The sequence below is a fragment of the Perna viridis genome, chromosome 7, assembly GCF_037379345.1.
Source record: "Perna viridis isolate PV_CMFRI_1.1 ecotype Kerala chromosome 7, ASM3737934v1, whole genome shotgun sequence".
Taxonomy (NCBI): Eukaryota; Metazoa; Mollusca; class Bivalvia; order Mytilida; family Mytilidae; genus Perna; species Perna viridis.
In genome coordinates, this window is record NC_142451.1 from 456,144 (window position 1) to 456,374 (window position 231).

Sequence of the window (231 nt, forward strand, 5' to 3'; positions counted from 1 at the left end):
AAGAACAGTTTTTCCGGGACCCCCCTCTTTCATTATTTTTACGAGTCTCGCATAGACGGTACATGTATAGTAAAGCTCACGGTGCTCGCTGATTTAGGCAAAGCCTACCCCATATTATATATATTTTTAGATCTTAGCTTTAACACGTAATTTTATAAAATCGTCCTTTACTGTTTTGTTTTGCTGCACAGGAAAATTATTATTGGGTTTTTGTTTAAAATTTACTGCGGA